The sequence below is a fragment of the Vidua chalybeata genome, chromosome 1, assembly GCF_026979565.1.
Source record: "Vidua chalybeata isolate OUT-0048 chromosome 1, bVidCha1 merged haplotype, whole genome shotgun sequence".
In the NCBI taxonomy this organism is placed as follows: Eukaryota; Metazoa; Chordata; class Aves; order Passeriformes; family Viduidae; genus Vidua; species Vidua chalybeata.
The window spans coordinates 65,295,576-65,312,838 of record NC_071530.1 but is presented as its reverse complement, the minus strand read 5'-3'; the positions used below and the strand labels follow the sequence as shown (position 1 = coordinate 65,312,838).

The following is a 17,263-nucleotide window of genomic DNA, read 5'->3' as shown; positions in this document are numbered from 1 at the left end:
CTAAGAAGGGTTTATGTGATAGACTGTAATGGCTTAAATCCACTTTAAGAGGGAAAGTTACAATAACTTGGAACAATGCTCACTATATTCAGGAGCCTGATGTGGTAAATAAGAATTAACACAGTTATTTAAAAATCAAATGAACAGGTGAAATAACGGGTTTTTAAATGTTCTTTTCCAGATCTTCGAACTGCCTAAGCTTTAATACCAGGTGTCACAACAGTGAGTCAGAGGCAGGTTGGTAGAACAGCCTTTCCCCAGGGAGCAGTGCAGGGCCCAACCTCCCTTCTCTTCCCAACTTGAGAAAACCAAACGTGTGACCTTGGGATATAATGGGAAAATGCTTATTGCACATGTTGTTTTTTCTTTCTCCCTTAGTTGACCTCTCAGCAATCCCTGACCTTTCACAGGCTCTCACCTGCCATGAAGTAGCACAACCTGAGCTTAAAGGAGGATGCCCAGGTGCTGATTTCCAAAGGAAAGAGGCAATGGTTTCTACCTGGTCAGAGAGGATCATCCTTACCTAACTTGTCACAGGAGCAGGGTGGGCAGGGTTTTTGAAGATTTTGCTTCTTTTGTTTACTCATCACTTTGGCAGCTTGATCTTGGGTTAGGCAAATGTGTCACAGAGATTTCGTGTGTTCCCTTCTGACCAAGCAGGAGTACAATTTCTTGGGTGCACTATGAATCTGATTTAATGAGGTAGGCATTTATTTTACTGTTATATCTGGGTGTTAATATGAGTTAAAGCTCTTTTCTACTTTGCTGGGTAGTCATCTGTTTCTGTATTCTCTTCTAAAGAGCCTTTCCTGTTTACAGATTCTTGCCTGGGGCCTCCTTAGATTTTCCTACCCCATTTCTTAAATTTCATTTATTCTTCAAACTATTTTTTTACTCCTAGCTACATAACATATTTGAAAACTTCTATACGGCAGTCAGGTCAGCAGTAGTTTCCTTTCTTTCTCTGGCCATGCCATAATTGTTATGACTGTGTCTGTCAATATTGTTACAAGACTGTAGAATTAGTTTTAGAAGGTATGCCCTTCCAAGCTAACAAAAGAGGTATATTTAATTGTGTTTAAAAGCTAGGGTAGGTATGAGGAGTACCTCTAACAGAGAGACACTTCCCCTCATGCAGGACAGTGGGCACATTCTCCAGCATTCTGTTTGAACCAGCTCATTTCAACTTTCAACCCAGAGAGCAAAGCTGAAAGTACTCCTCTTCCTCCTGTTGCTGAGTAAAGTTAACTGAGTGATGTCTGAGGCACATGCATACTTGTGATCCCATTGTGTGTCCTATTGAAATTGATGAACAGTTGCAGAAACAACAGAAAAGCCCCAAGGAATGCTGTGAGCTGCTCACTACACATTCATAGTGCTCCTTCTCAAGTTTTGCCTGCAGCCCTGGAAAGCACATGGTTAAACACACTAAGCTACAGTTTTCTCTTTCTTTCAAGAAGTTCAAAAGACTTACACCCACCAGCAGCAGAAATTTGTGGGAGCTGAACAAAGGAAGGGAGCTAGGAGTTAACTGCTTGGGCTTGGTTGTGTGTGCTTGTTCCCCCGATGTGTGAAATGTATGTGTATGTATACAATATAAGCAGCTTGAAACATGGAAGGGGTTTTTAATTGAAATGTGTTCTTTTGTTAATATATGTGTATACAAATGGAGCCTAGTCTGTTCTGAAATGTATTTGAACTAGAGAAAAATGAAGCCCTGGATTTCAGTGTGAATTTGATTGTTTATTCTATTTGTATACAGTAAGGCTGGAGGGGGATGGGGAAATAATGGTAATTTAATTGATCAGATGCTTTCTGTAAGGATGATAGCCCATTTTAAAATGTTTGTTCTATTGTTTTTTGTGCAGTCCTTGTTTCTGTGTCTTTAGATGAAAAATAATACCAGTTTAGGAAGATGGCAGGGGAAGAACCTTCCAGGTGTCCAAGAGAATTCATGTTGCTTCCAAACACCAAAGTTTTGGTAGATGTTGCTTTATTTTCTCTCTCTGCTGAACAAAAGGTCGGGAGCAGCATCTTTGAATGTATCAAGCTTCTTCTCAGTTTCTAACATGCTGTCATTCTTTTTCCCATTGAGTGGTAAAGTCCTACATAGAAAAGTTGAAGAGAAGAAAGGGTTGGAGAGGTTTAGCAGTTCAGCATACCTGGCATTCATAGTTATTCAGTGGAGAATCTGAGCAGGCATTTAACTTAGCCTCAGAATTAAAGGCATGTTTAAGTAATCTTTTAAACTGGGTCCAGGATTACAGCTGAATGTGAAAAAGTTTTTCTGACAGACACAGGAAGAAGAAGTAATTTTAATTTGAGATTATGAATATTTAAACAGAAAATCATAGCATTAAGGACTAAAAACAACCACTTGTGGTTAAGAGTTGTTTTGATTGGTCTGAAACAAGGGGATATTTTCAATTTGAGTTTTAAAATACATTTTAAAATTTTAATTTTAAAATATATTTTGATAGTAATTTTAAATGGATAAGTTGTTTTGTGCTTGAAAAGCAAACTAATCCCACTATCAAAAATATCAAAGTACAATGTTTTTACCTTTTTTGCATGTATGTCATATACCCCTGTGCCCAATGACAGCTATTTTTAAGAATAAACATTTTAGTAAAATTGACCCAAATTCTAAAAAAATATTTCTGTAACTCCATATAGTATCTTTCTCATTTTTCAAGACAGTTTTTTTCCAGCTATGATCTGGATATTGCAGGAGCATTTTACCTCCATAACCTACTGCCCTGCACATTCCTTCAAATGTCAGGGTATATGCTGGCTTAGAAAGGTTATTCCAGCAAATGGATAACTGTGAGTGAGCAGAGTAGCAAGTGAGGCAGTGTGTCAGTATCAGCAGTAAGACATCAATCTGTGATGGTGGAGCAAGGGAATGTTTGAATGGAGCTGTTTGTAATGTACTAATGTGGTGATGAACACAGAAGTCTGGACAAGGCTGAAGGTCAAATTTCTGATATGTACAAGGGGTACATGTTCATTTACTGTGGGAGACTGAGCATCACTATGCAGGCAAAAGGGTCTTGTGATGAGGTAAATTAGAAGAAGCAATGACAGAAATATCAAAAGTTCTCAGGGGAACTACTGACCCCATTGAACTGGCCAGGAACTTTGCCACATGATGTACTCCACTTCTTTCTCTGTGTTACAAGATCCAGGGTACCTCGGGGTTTGCATGTCAAAGTGTGCCTCACAGTTGTAAACTGAATAGGAACTTACCTGGGCATGTATTCTGTTTTCTTCTTTGCCTGAGTTCACTCCCCTGCCCAAGCAGAGGCTTTTTCACACAGAAGCTTAGCTATGAGGGATGCCAAACCTCATCATATTGTAAGAGGTCCCTGTCAGGGTCACAAAGAGATAAAATATTCTGATATACCATAGTAGAATGTAATCTCCCTAGGGGTTAGGAAATGTAGAATATGAGTCTCTCCTTCCTGCCCCTGTGCAGGATTGCACACGTGGTCTTGCCCCAGAGGCAAATCTTGTACAATACCAGGTCAACAGTGTGGAACTGAACTCCTTTTGACTATCTCACGTTTATGAATGCATTCAAAGTTTCCATATGTGAGAGGCAGATTATTTTAATCATGAAACTTTAAGCTGCTATTTATAACAACTAGAGCTAGCTACATCTGGTGCCTCTGAGCTCAGTCCTTTCATGCAAGGGTTCGTGTCTTTACTTGCTGCAGAATATTAGTATTTCCATACCCTGTGAGCCAAAAGCTGTTATACCTTGTGAGTCCCTCAGACTGCAGGCACCTACAGAGTTATCCTGAGCATGCAGATGTCCTAAAACAATATCAGTGGTAGAGAGGAAAACAAGTAGGGAAAATTGTGTTTAGGTGTTTTGCCTTGCCAGAATTTTCTTTTTTTCCTCCAAGGTGTCAAGGGGGCAGGGTGATATAAGTTCCCTTCAACAGCTGACCCTCTGTGACAACCCACTTGACTTTACAGCACATTACTTATGGATCCTTTGCATAGTCACTTTGCAGCTGTTTTGATTTCAGCATTCAAACTGATCAAAGATGTTCCAGCAGCTTGCCTGGAGCCCAGAAATAGGCTCTCCATAGCTGAGAATTCAGGTTTTACTCCAAACTGACCAGAGGGTGTTTACCAGTGGGTAGCTTGTGTTTATCAAATATTTCAGGCTTTGTCTGTGCCTCCTAATTAAATCAAGCCAACATAATCATACAATCAACATCACAAAAATCAGGTCAACGTACACTATTCATAAATTATCACAAAGCATCTGTCACATGCTTAATCTGCTTTTTAAAGTGGGGGGCTGCCTTCGCTTAAGCTTGTGTCTTAAGCTACTGCTTTAGCCCCTGGTTGTTTGACAGTGTGTGATGGGAAGGCAAGATTACTTATGCTTGTATGTACAATATGCAGTGTAGAAGCAGCTGACTCACTATCAAGCAGGATCTCTAAACAAGTTGTTTTAATGTTGGAACTGAAAAACTAGGATCCAAAGTGGCAGCCCTTCACATTTTTAAAGATAAAGCAGAGGTGGAGATTAAGGAATTGCTCACTCTTTGGTCTGCAATTGTCATACAGTATTTTAGGACATAGAATTCCCTGTGTTGCTGGACTGAGTACATGCTTTCCTTCTCAAAGTAAACAGTACAATTTCCCTCTTTACATTGTCTTCTGCGGCCATGGTAATGATGAAGTGTGGGGAAAAGTGTGTTTTATGTTGCATGCACTGTTAAGAGGAAGGAAGATACAAAAACCATGTGTCTGTCAACCTTTTGCCTGTGTACCTGTATGAGCTACCAAAATCTTGGAGGTAGACAGCTGTAGAATATAGAACACCAGTTCTTTTTCCTCCAATGTCAAGTGATGATATAGAATGGGAAATAAAGCCTTCAGTCCAGCCTCAACCCATGTGCTAATGTGTGGCTCTTGGAGCAGCTGCAGGAAGGGGATAATAATTGAGGTGGTCATTGTTGCGACCAACACTTTGGGCAATGCCTATTGTCCTAAGCAGTCTAGCTCAGGCTGATCAGACATTGGAGAGTACTGCATTTCCTCAGCTATCCTGGTTGGGCCTTCATCACAAGCATCTGAACCAGCACCCTTAGCAAGTAGCCAAGAAAGCACCAGTTAGATCACACCAATTTGTCTTTTGCATACCTCCATGAGTATAAATAGAGAGTCAATTTTAATTAAGGGTATCATTTTAGGATTCTTCTTTAGTGTCCCAAACACTGTCTAACAATAATGGGCCTGTCCTTTCTGGTGAATGGCACTATCACTTTAGCTTCATACCACCTTCATTGTCCAAGCCTGATTTCACTGAGGACATACATCACTGCTCTACAATGAAATAGGATCAAGCAAAATGTTACCAGAATTGGGAACTGCTGTGTTCACAGTAATGCTTCTTGTACTCAAATAATGTTCTGCTTTAACAGTAGAAAAAGCAGGCAGCCCTTTCCATAAAGGCTGTAACAATGGACCTGTCAGTCACCTCAACATTTTAATTCTGATAAAATGGGTTTGTTCAAATCTTCTAGAGACTTCTTTCACTGCAGTTGCATATATTTGCATAGTGATTCTCAGATAAGTGCATGCCAATAGCCACTTCTGTGAACAGATGTTGACAGAAGTATCAACAGAATTATCATAGGTACATGAACAACGATGTCTTTTTGCATGCACAGAGAGAAATGCATAATCTAGTAGTATGCTGGAAATTTTAGTTCTGCCTTCCAACATGTCTGTCAAGTCACTGCATGCTAATCAGCCTTTGCAAAAGTATTGATACTTCTCAGTAATATCAAGCAAGAATTTTGAATAAGAAACGGAGAACCAGAAGAGGTGTGCTACAGTAATGCTGTTAATAGAGACAATGTATGCATATTTTATGGCATCTTTTTAAAGAAAAGCAACATCCAATTTAAAATGCTGTATTTGTCAAACAGTGCAGTGGTTGAATGTGTTCTTAGCTGCTACCATAATAATAATGTAGCAAGTATTGAAATAATTACCTAAAACTTCAGTTGGTATAGGCTGTTTTAATAATAAGTGTCAATGAATCCACTTGACTATCTAAATTTCCCTTGCATGTTGGTGTTATCAAGATGAAGTCTGTGAAACAGGGATGCTTAGCAGAGAGCTGTCATAGGCCAGGATAATACAATGGAAAAGAGAACAAGTTTTAAATAAAGTCTCAGCATACTTCATGCAATAAAAATACTTGTTATCTAAAAACTAGTGATAACCTACTTTGCTGATGATAAAAGCAAAGAAGGCATATGTTTCCAGATATTAATATATTTTTCAGGCCAAAATGAAATTATGCAGCATGTAGCCCAAACTTGGAATCAGGGAAGTGAAATGCATTTAATTCTGTTTCTGTTCCTCCTCTGTTATTCTGAAGCAAGTAAAGAGTGCTATTCCAGCAATAACTCAGGTTCTACAACTAAATACAAAATCTGAGATGCACTTAGACTATCAATTTTTTCAGGTTTCTATTGTGACTAATAGAAATCTATCCACTTTAATTTTTATTTCTCATTGCTGTTTATTTTAAGGTTGGCCATAACTAGCATTCTCTAAATTTCTTTGTTTCATCAGAATATGCAAACCTGGAAATTTTATTTCTTCTCTTTTGATACTTGCTTTTGGTTTTGATTTGTGAAAAAATAAATCAATTTTTCCATTCCTAGAAACAGTTTAGTAGCATTTTCTTTTTTTTTTTTTTAACATGGCAAATCATTTGAAGCAGACCCTTGCTCCTCTGGAACTCTGCTCCTCTGGAACTCTTTTATTTCTGACAGGAAGCAGAAGACTTGATGAGAGCATGCCAAAAAGAAACCAGAAGGGCAAAAAGAAGAGGCAGGGAAAATTAGATATTCAATTGTCAGGTCCAGAAGTCCTGTCCTGAAGGTTAATTTAACTACTCCAAACATATATTGAGAGTTGCCAGCAGAGGAAACCTTTTGCTAGCGGCTGTAAGGCATATTTTTTAAAATGCTAAAATGGGTTTCCACATGACACTCTGAATACTCGTCTGAATTTTTGTCCCAGTTTGCCAGTCTTGGTGTTTTGGGGGTGAGAAGGAAGGAGGCATACACAGTCACGCATCATTCTCAGGTATAAAATCCCAGTCTGCTTTCCCCCCGCCCTTTAAAAAAATATGATAGGACTCATTTACAAATATGCTTGCTGTAGATGAACGACAAATTTTCCTAGAAGTCATAGTTAAAGAAGAAAAGCAGAGTGAATTGCTACTTCACTAGAGTGGGTCTGCCCCTACTTCACTACGTGTCTGGCTAATAATCAGATATTTGTGAGAGCCTATACCTGAAATGGCCTGTGGTTTCTCTTGCAGTTCTCTACATGGAGATCTCTTGCATTTCCTACTAGAAACAGAGAGTGTTAAAGGTTTTCTCTCTGGTTCTTTATTATGAGCATTTCTTATGATACAGGTACATACTGTCACCAAATCTTACTAGAAGCCACACTTCACATAAAGTTTATCAACCTAATTGTTTCACATCATGCCTTCCTATTTCAGAAAATTTCTCCAGGAATAATTTCTGTCACTCTCTTTGCAGGAATTTTTCACAGGCTGAAATTGTCTTTGTGACTTTGACCTCTTTCAGAGATGCAAGATTCCCTTGACACTGCTGTAGAAATGTCACTACTAACATCACAGAATCACAAGGTTGGAAGAGACCTTCAGGATTATCAAGTCCAACCCATGCCCTAACACCTCAACTAAACCATAGTACCAAGTGCCACATCCAGTCTTTTTTTAAACACATCCAGGGATGGTGATTCCACCACCTCCCTGGGCAGACCATTTTATCACTCTTTCTGTAAAAAACTTTCTCCTAATATCCAACCTATATTTCTCTTGGCACAGCTTAAGGCTGTGTCCTCTCGTTCTGTCAGTTGCTGCCTGGAGAAAGAGACCAACCCCACCTGACTACAACCGCCTTTCAGGGAGTTGTAGTCTGGTATAAGGTCTGAGACCTCTGAGTCTCCTTTTCTCCAGGCTAAACACCCCCAGCTCCCTCAGTCATTCCTCACAGGGTTTGTGTTCCAAGCCCCTCACCAGCCTCATTGCCCTCCTCCTCCTCAAGCATCTCAACATCCTTCCTAAACTGAGGGGCCCAGAACTGGACACAGCACTCAAGGTGTGGTCTTACCAGTGCTGAGTACAGGGGAAGGATGACCTCCCTGGTCCTGCTGGCCACACTATTCCTGATACAGGCCAGGATGCCACTGGTCTTTCTTGGCCACCAAGGCACACTACTGGCTCATGTTCAGCCGGCTGTCGACCAGAACCCCCAGGTCCCTTTCTGCCTGGGCACTGTCCAGCCACACCGTCCCCAGCCTATAACATTGCAGGGGGTTATTGTGGCCAAAATGCAGGACTCGGCACTTGGATTTATTAAACTTCATTTTGTTAGACTCTGCCCATCCACTCAACCGTTCCAGGTCTCTCTGCAGAGCCCTCCTACCTTCCAACAGATTGACACACGCTCCCAGCTTAGTGTCATCTGCAAGCTTACTAATGCAAGACTCAATCCCCTCATCCATGTCATCAATAAAAATATTGAACAGAACTGGCCCCAGCACAGACCCCTGAGGGACACCACTGGTGACTGGCCACCAACTGGATGCAGCACCGTTCACCACCACTCTCTGGGCCCGGCCATCCAGCCAGTCCATTAGATTCCAGTCCATGTTCATCTTTTTAACTGCTTGGGGTTTCAAGCTTCTTCCTGTATCTGAAAACAAGAAGATTGAAATTGGCCATAGAGATTTTGAAAAATTTTCCTTTAACATGATTGTTCATATTGGTTGCCACCATTTATTGTAGTACCTGAACAAACCTTGAATACCTTGATTTTCTTTAGTTCTCACTGTGGATTTCTCCCTCAGTAAGAGGCTGACAGGCTTTAACAGCATTTATGAGCTTGTAGTTGGCACAGTTGCAAAAAAAAAAAAAAAAGAAATCTTTGAGCTCTTGTAATTATATGGGTGCTAAATCATTAATTGCTGAGAATATTATACTGTGAACTGGCTTGTTTGTGAGATGCTTAGCAATAACTATGGCATAGGCTTAAAGCAAAATCCCAAAAGTTAAGGATTTTGACCATCTCTGTTGCTGCCATTAGATTACTCAACCACAGTGATTCTGTTCTATAATACAATGCTTGTTCTACAAGGTTTTATAGGACTGACTTTCATACTCAACACTAAGTGCAGTGATGGATAGATATGCTGGGTTGTTTAGCAAAATCACAGCAAAACATTCAGACTGATGATGTAAGCTTTTAGATCTTGAAGTTTATAGAGTTGCAACACCTTCCTCTGCCAGGGCTCTTATAAATATTCTGTATTTTAGTATACTCAAAGTGCATCAGTCTGCATCCTTACAGACATTCAGTTGGCTTTACTTTTTGAGTTTCATTTATGTGTTCTGAGTATCAATTCAGTTTGTTTGTCACTTTTCTTTATAGAAAGAAATTCTCTATATTTTCTTTATATGCCAGTCTTTATAGCAGAGATTTGGTAAACAGAGTTGTATCTAGAGGGCTATTTATCTAACCCAACCACATATTAGACGAAGGAAGTTGCATTAAGAGATGGCAAAATAAGTGCCTGAATCTCCATAATATAACAAATAGCTAGAAGGAAAACATGACAAAGTAGAGAGGAAAAGCTGTATGAAGAGACCTTGAACCTTTGGCCATAAACATAGTCTGACTTTATCACGGATTTAGGGGAGTCACAAGGACAGTAACTTATCTGCAGATTTCTCATCCCTGTTGTTTCTGGTTATCTTCTTTAGTGATTTTGTTCTGATAAGCAGAGAACTAAACAGTCAAGAACAGAGCTGAAGTCATCTGAAGACTTGTTGAAGATGCTAAAACATGAAATGGTTACTTTGGGGTACAGTCTGAGCTGGCTGATGTCAGGGAGTGATATTTAGTACATTCTACTAAAAATATATGTGTAGCTATTCAGTATTATTAACTGATTAAAAAGCAGGGGTTAAGAAGTCTGATCCCTGGAACTATTTCTCCAATTAACCTATTTTTCTTTTAATAAAAATAAAGTCACATTTTGGCAGGGTTCTCTATAACCAACTGACAAGTCTATTTAAGTCTGCTTCCCAAAGTTTCATTTTTGTATCCTATTTGGCACCAGCTAATGAGCAGTACAAAGTATCAGTTGCTGAAGCATGTGGTTTGAGCAGCACTGGACTCACTGGGCACTGATTACCAACTAACCTCTGTTTTAACAAAGGTCCAAGAATCAGGTGAAACTTGGTTTTGAGTGTAGTTAGGACCACTTTCACATGTTAGCCTATGAATCAAAGGAGACATCATTACTGTCTTTTCAACTATGTTTTAAAAAAAATACCCTTCGGCCTTTGCCAGGTGTTGTGCTTAGTGACAGTGAGAAAATAAGCTGATTAAAACTGTAGTCTTTTATGCTCTATTTATTGGGGGTTTTTAACCAAGCATTTAAAAGCTCCATGTATGATTTTAGGACTCCATGCACACAGGAAAGAAGTGATCCTGACACAGAGTTGACAATTGAATGTAAGAGGCAGAATGTAAAAACGAGAAAGAAGGAAGCACTGACAGCATCACATAGAGAGATTTTTTTTTGTTTGTTAAGATTAGTGCTAAGGTAGACATGTCTGTTTGTTTGTTTAAGAAAGCAAAAGAAAGTTTTGTAATGATAGATGATAAACAGAACAATGAGGTAACTGAAGGGGCAGATTGGTGAAAGCGGAAAACTTTATCTGACAATCTTGCAGTGCAATAGTGGAAGAATTGGTATGTTTGAAGGAAATAAACTAGTCAAGCATCCATTTCTCTAAGTACCGTCCTAAGCTCTTCCTTGTTCTGCAGAACAGTGGAAGCAGGTATGACTGAAGTGAGTGCTGCAATGAATTAAGGGTTCTGCTGAAGTTTGTAAAGGTCTCATCAAATTACCTGCCACTCCATCCTATGCATCTTCCTGCTCAAGCCTGGGACTATTAAAAACTTCCTTGTAACTAAAAGAAGAAGCATTTTGCCTATTACAATGCAAGTGGTGCTTTAGACTAGGTAAATACTTCCTGGTTCTTAATGTGCTATTTAAGACTGCAATTCCCATTTCACATTTTATAATTTAGGTATTAATCTTTGACTCATCCCTGACATTCTCCTTCACACCTACAAGTACTTCAGTGTACAGTATGTTTTGGAATTTAACAAAATTAGATATACTGCACTTTGCCAGAGAATGACTAGAGATATAAGTACTTTTTTCCAAAGCTAGCCAAGTTAAAAAGAACACTTCTGCAGCCTTAGCAAGACCATGTGTGTCACGGCAGCTATTGCACCCTAACGCATTGGAGAGGAATAAACCGTGCAGATAGGAGAAACATTTTTAACCTATGACTAAATTTTGTTTTAATGCCTTTCTTGTGTGTGCATCTCTGTGTATGTATGTATCTTCTCTCTGTAGAAGTTTTATGTTACAAGTATTTCAGATAGGAACAGTTCTGCTTTATTTCATGGATGAGCTCTCAGGAGCTCTCAGGATCCTGTATTTCAGGATGTCTCCCAATATTTCCTAGCCTTATTCAGTGACCTGTAAGACACAGATCAGACAAAGAAATGTCTCTTTTCTGTTTTTCTTTTTCAAATTGATTGTGTATTTTCTAGTGGAAATCCAAGAAATTTAAATGCTGTGCAGCACATCAACAACATCTGGTTTGGGAGTCAGATGCTGACGTTGGCTTCCTCCTAATGTACCATTGCACTTATGTCATAGCTGCTAACCCCTGCTGTAAAGCATAGGTGGATGTGTGGCAGAGATCAAGAATTCAAACGCATTGTCCTACTGTAATTTGGGCTCCATTCTGCATGCTGGAGCCAGAACAGCTATGTCCTGAAGGAAATAGCTCTCCGTGCATTTATGCTGCCGGCCTTGAGCTTGATGGTTTTTGTTTGCTTGCTTTTTCCCTTATCATCATCACAAGTTAGTGTCCTGAATCTCATGTTGTTGGGCCTTTGTGCATGAAGGAACAACAGAAACTGAAAAATTGCAGAAAGGATGAAATGTAAAAATATTAATCTCAGAAGAGCACTGACAATGAAGAAAGTCTTGAGAAGGGGGTGAAAGTTGGTGTGGATATACCTTACTAAAATGTATGGAGCACTTAGGTATTGTGCCAGTGAGTTGAAACAACGGCAGGACACAGAAAGACTGCCCTGCTGCCCCACTAATGGTAATGGTTTATCCTTTCATGACGATGTCTGTTATTCCCCTGTTTGCTTCCATGGAGCAAGGAAACTCTTCTTCTATCAGTTTTTGCTGCTGATTTCAATAGAAAACATTTAGATGGTAAATTCCTTCAGGCAGGGATTATTTCTTCATTGCCTGACACAGTGGGACTTTTGAGTCATGACTGCAGACATTAGGAAATCAGTCAAATTACGAGGAAGAATAGTAATGGAATAGCGCAAATTATAAATTATTTATTTCCTGAAGATTGTTTAAAGCAGATATACACAATGCTTAGTTGAATCTCTCAGCAAAATCCAGATCTGCAATGAATAGAGGAATGAAATGCAGCTGGGATGGAGCTGTCCCTTCTAACCACAGCAGAAGGAATGCATTCAGTTAATTACATCTTGGATATATGATCTTCTCAATCCCTTGTCACAACTGGGCTCCTTCTCCCAGCCAGCTCTAGGTTAGACAGGGCAGAGTTTCACAGCATAGCAAACTGCTGGGGAGGAAGGGAGCCTGTAAAACAGCAGTGGCTACAGAACTCTTTGCCAGAGCTCTTTCAGTTGTTTGCTTTGCCAAGCTGCTGGTGCCAGGGAGTTTCAGTTCCTTCCAGAAGCAGCAATTGCTGCCCCTCTAATTCCCCCAGAAGCAGTAGAAACACAAGTCAGCTTCTGTGGCAGAAGAAAACCCAGTCAGTGCCCATGGGGCTTTTGGCTGCCACTTTTGGGAGCAGCAGCATTTGCTGTTGCCTTGCAAGGGGGCAACTCAAGCCACTCTCTATTTCACTAGCCAAGTTTTAGCTTTTAACAGACTCAGAGTATTTATTAGTCACTCCAACCTGAACAGACATTTCTCTGGTTACTCTTGAATAAATAATCTTTTTATAAGGGGGAAGGGTGGATCTTTCCACTGTGATTGCCTGTCCTCTTTCAGTCCTGTCTTATCCCTTTGGAGTCTACTGCTGAATCTTGGACTCACCATTTCTTCCACCATTCACCAGCTTCATTTGGTGAATGTGATTTAAAGGGGCACATCTAAATGGTCATTTTTTCAGAGAGCAAGGATGACAAGAAGTCTATAACTAGATGATGAGAATTTATTTATTACAATACAAATATAAATACATGTGAGCTGTAAGAGTAAAAAATTCATGGGTATGAAAATGGAAGGACACCTTATTGGAATAATAACTGCAATAGTCCTGTCATGCAGCAAGGGAGGAATAACCCTATGCATCAGTACAGTTTAAGGATTGATCTACTGGAAAGCAGCTCTGCAGAGAAGAATCTGGAGGTCCTCCAACAACAAGCTATCCATGAGCCAGCAGTGTGTCCTTGTGGCCAAGAAGACCATTGGAATCCTGGGGTACATTAGGAAGAGCATTGCCAGCAGGTCAACAGAGGTGATCCTCCCACCTTACTCAGCCCTAGTGAGGCCACATCTGGAGTACTGTGTCCAGTTCTGGGCTCCTCAGGACAAGAAAGACATGGAACTCCTGGAGTGAATCCAGTGGAGATCTGTGAAGATGTTTAGGGGGCTGGAGCACCTCTTCTATGAAGAAATGCTGAGAGAGCTGGGCCCTGTTTATGTAGGAGAAGAGATGACTCCAGATGGAAACATGGGCAGTTTCACTTCAATATGAGAAAAAAAATCTTTACTTTGAAGGTGCTAGAGCACTGGAAAAGACTTCCCAGAGCAGCTGTTGAATCTCCTTCTCTGGAGATATTCAAAACCTGCCTGGACATGATCCTGTGCAAACTGCTCCAGCCAGGAGTTTGGACATAAGTAGGCTTTTTGTGACATAAGTAGGCTTTTCTTTTTGTATACATAATGACAATATATGGCTTTGTCACAATTCTCCAGAGGACTGGGAAATCCAGTGGATTATTACTTAGTGAAAAATCATTGCAGAAGACAGACAGGGCTTGAATAGCAGAGTGCTTGAGGGGCTAGACAAATAGTTATTTTAAGCTTCTAAATGTATTTCTTCATTGTGAAGACAGTGATCAACCATGTTCTTCAAATGTTCTCATTTCAGTCTCATGGTGGCTTTCTAGTCACCTACAGAGGACTAGAATTCTCCCTTCGGCTAAGTAACTGAATACATTATTTCTACGTGACACATTATAGTTACACCATCTTCCTCAATTATTCATGATATGCATCAGAGGAAAAAAGGGGGAAAAATTACAATTTGCAGCAGAACAATTGGGAGATTTTAAGAAAAGAAATTCTAATCATAAGGGTCTTCGAACACTAGGAAGACTTGCCAGGGAGGCTGTGCGATCTTTCAAGGGAAGATTTAAACTGTAGATTAGAGAAACACCAGTGAAGAATGAGCTTGATAAAGTTATTTTTGCTGTGGTGCACAGAGATTAGAGAATTTCTCAAGTCTCCTTCTGCCTTGCATTTCTGTGAACCTGGGCTTTTGTTGTTGTTTGCTGTGCATTTATTGATCTATCCCACTATACACTTCCCCATTTAAACTGCAATTCTGCATTAAGAATTGCCTTCAAAGACCTTTTCCTTTTTCAGTAATCTTTTTCCTGAAGAGCACAGTACATCTCTCTTTTATTAAACACACACTATCTGTATGTTCCAGTCCTCACTTCCTCAGGCTTTTAGAGTTGTTTCCAGCAAGTTGTGTTTTCTTATAGGCTGCAGGCATTGAGAGAAAAATTACAGCCTAGAAGCAAAAGTTTGCATAACTAAAAAAATGTTAATGTCTCCCAATAAGCAGTATTCACACGGGGCTTGCAGATGACGGGCATAAAACCCAGATTGATTTCAGTAGTGCCAGCATTTGCCTAGAGGAGCCCATCATACACATTAGAGATGTTATATGCTATAGATACTGTTCAACTAGTCCCTTTCATTAGGGATGCTCTAGTTCAGTTATACTTCATATCCCATTTTCATGCTAAACCATGTACAGAGCATTTTTACAAGGCCATGTAGTTGTAGGACAAAGGAGAATGGCTTTAAATCAAAAGAGTGTGGGTTTAGACATGATAGTAGGAAGAAATGCTGTGCTTTTAGGGTGGTGAAGCACTGGAACAGGTTGCCCAGAGAAGCTGTGTATGCTCCATCCCAGGAAGTGTTCAAGGACAGATTGGATGGGACTTTGAGCATCCTGGTCTACAGGAAAGTGTCCCTCCATGGCAGGGGAGTTGGAACTAGATGATTTTAAGGTCCCTTCCAGCCCAAACCATGCTAGGATTGATTCTCTCTTATTTATACAGCCAAACAACTCATTCTTGCTTGTTATGAGACTCACTGAAGCCTCCCTGTGAGTTTCAGCTGTTGAATGACACAAAGAAGATTCTTGCTAAAGACTTCATTTCTGTGGGTTCTTAGTAAAAGAAGTGAGGAATGGAAGGCAGGATTACTCTGGAGTAATTGTTGTTTGTTGGCCACTGACTACATACAGAGCTCAGGGAGAATAGCTTCCCAGCTGAAGTATCTCCTCAGGTGTCAGAAACTGGAGCAGGAAAAGGAGTGGTGGTGGCTCAATTCAAACTGCACTTGTCTCCCTGGTCAAGTCCTGATAAGAAATTTATTATCAGATGATTTTGTGGAAAGTTGTTCATAGAACTCTGTTACAAAGTGTGTTTCTTACATAGTTCACAGGAAGAAGCCCTTCTCATCCTAATACTAGAACATCTTGAATACCAAATCCTTGCCAGAGCTGGTGAATTTCAGTTTAGAACCTGTTTCGAAACAGAGTTTGGTTTTATCTGTGCATTACACAGCTTGGACTGAACTTCTTATATTCCTGTACCTACACATGTGAAAAATACAAGCCAAAAAAAAATACATGGAAAAATCTGTATCACAGGGTTACAGTCAAGGTTTTATAGCATGCTGCAATATTCACTCCATATACCAATTGTATCCTGTCTCTAAACTCTATCCTATTCCTTTTTATCATGTTTCCATTTTTACCTACCCACCACTTGTAGTTCCAGATAGAAAACTAAAGTTAAAAGGAATTGACCATGCCTTTACAAGGTCCAATCCCTGAATCATTGGTCTAAGCAGCTCCTTTACTGGAAAAGTTTCTGGTTAGACCTTCATCTAATTAAATCATGTTAGGAGGCTACAGGTATTTGTCAACAGTCTGTGCCTGCCAAAGGACTAGCACAAGGAATGTGAAAGAGATGATTTAGAGGAAGCAGCTGGCACTGTCTGGCTTTATTCACCATTGTAATGCTGCTGTGCCCACTTACCTCCTCTGCAGAAGTTGTTTCCTTTGCACATTCTTTTTTCAGGGAGCTCAGGTTGTTCAGCCTGGAGAAATGGAGGCTTGAGGGACACCTCATTGCTTTCTACAGCTGCCTGAAAGGAAGTTGTAGCAAGGTGGGTGTCAGTCTCTTCTCCCAAGCATATAGCAACAGGAGAAGACGAAATGGCCTTAAGCTCCAGCAGGGGAGGTTCAGGTTGGACATCTGGAAAAATTTCTTCACTAAAGTGGTGGCAAAGCATTGGAAGAGACTGCACAGGGAGATGGTACGGTCACCATCCCTGGAGATGTTCAAGAAACATCTGGACATGGAACTTAGTGCTATGGTTTAGTTCAAGGGGTGGTGTTCAATCAAAGGTTGGACTCAAAGACCTTGGAGGTCTTTTCCAACCTTAATGATTCTATAATTCCAGAAGAAATACTGTAAAAAGCATTATCCTAAGTAAATTGGTACATCTCACTTTATTCTTCATGCAGGGCATCTTTAAGAAGCATAAAATTCTGCATAACTTCTAATGTTTTCTCTAAATCTACTACTTTCTATAAAGATGCTCAGCCTAGCCTGTAGGTGATATCTGTCCTTGCCAACTGGTGATTGTTGCAAGACCTCTTGCTTGCAGAGCACTATGATAAGGATATAAGAACTCAGGCCACAGCAGAGCTACCCTGTCTCTTGAGTTTAATTAAGTGGGTCCTCTACACACTTGAAATCAATACTTGAGATATCTGGGA

General features: G+C 40.1%; 1 long non-coding RNA gene across 2 annotated transcripts in view; it reads right to left on the bottom strand.

Moving 5' to 3' along the window:
• Positions 1–1,728: 1,728 nt before the first annotated feature.
• LOC128789747 (uncharacterized) overlaps positions 1,729–17,263 on the bottom strand; it is a 39,445-nt gene continuing 23,910 nt past the window's right edge. Inside the window, exons 1-3 of one of the 2 annotated variants that reach the window (XR_008431514.1) lie at positions 7,342–7,420; positions 3,250–3,368; positions 1,729–2,105 (exon numbers count right to left, since the gene is read on the bottom strand). This is a non-coding gene — a long non-coding RNA (uncharacterized LOC128789747). Of the gene's footprint in view, positions 2,106–3,249; positions 3,369–7,341; positions 7,421–17,263 lie in introns of those variants that run through there. The other variant, XR_008431513.1, reaches the window with a different exon arrangement.